Source organism: Oryzias melastigma, linkage group LG15, assembly GCF_002922805.2.
Source record: "Oryzias melastigma strain HK-1 linkage group LG15, ASM292280v2, whole genome shotgun sequence".
Taxonomy (NCBI): domain Eukaryota; kingdom Metazoa; phylum Chordata; class Actinopteri; order Beloniformes; family Adrianichthyidae; genus Oryzias; species Oryzias melastigma.
The window spans coordinates 1582755-1583318 of NC_050526.1; the positions used below are offsets into that span (position 1 = coordinate 1582755).

A 564-nucleotide genomic window follows, 5' to 3' on the forward strand; every position below is an offset into this window, starting at 1 on the left:
AGTGATTCCCAGCCCTACTACCCAGTCAGTGCAGCTGGAAATCTGTTACTGTGCTGACTGCAAGCCGCCTTGATGACTACAAAACAATGCATTGTGGGAAAGTGTGTCCTGACAGTTATTGTAGTTCAACATGATGCTGAATGCCTGACAGCTTTGCATTTTGTAACTCTTCCTGGAAAGTAGTGAATCACTGATGTGAAAATAAACAAGATTTCTATTTATAGAAATGAATACGGTCATTGAAGTCAACATCACTCAAATGAAAATAGTTTTTTTCTACTGATAATCATTTTGGTTTAAATGCAAAACATCCAAAAGACATTTGCATGTATCCAACAAAAAGAACTCACAAGTACAGGCATCACAAATGATTACATTTACCTGGCAGCTATTTTTTCTCTCGTCCACGGTCAGATGTTAAAAATTAAAAGAGTTTATAGCACACATCATATCAAGGGGGAGAGGCATATAAAAATTCAACCAAGTGTTATATGTGAAAAAATAAGTGTGAAATGTGAACTCAAGAAACCGCTAAATGTGATCTGCCCTCCAGTGGTTTGAATC

At 36.9% G+C, this 564-nt stretch overlaps 1 protein-coding gene across 2 annotated transcripts in view; it reads right to left on the minus strand.

Annotated features, from left to right (window-relative positions):
- Window positions 1–564, minus strand: part of degs1 (delta(4)-desaturase, sphingolipid 1) — a 6820-nt gene that overhangs the window by 3962 nt on the left and 2294 nt on the right. The window lies entirely within an intron of this gene.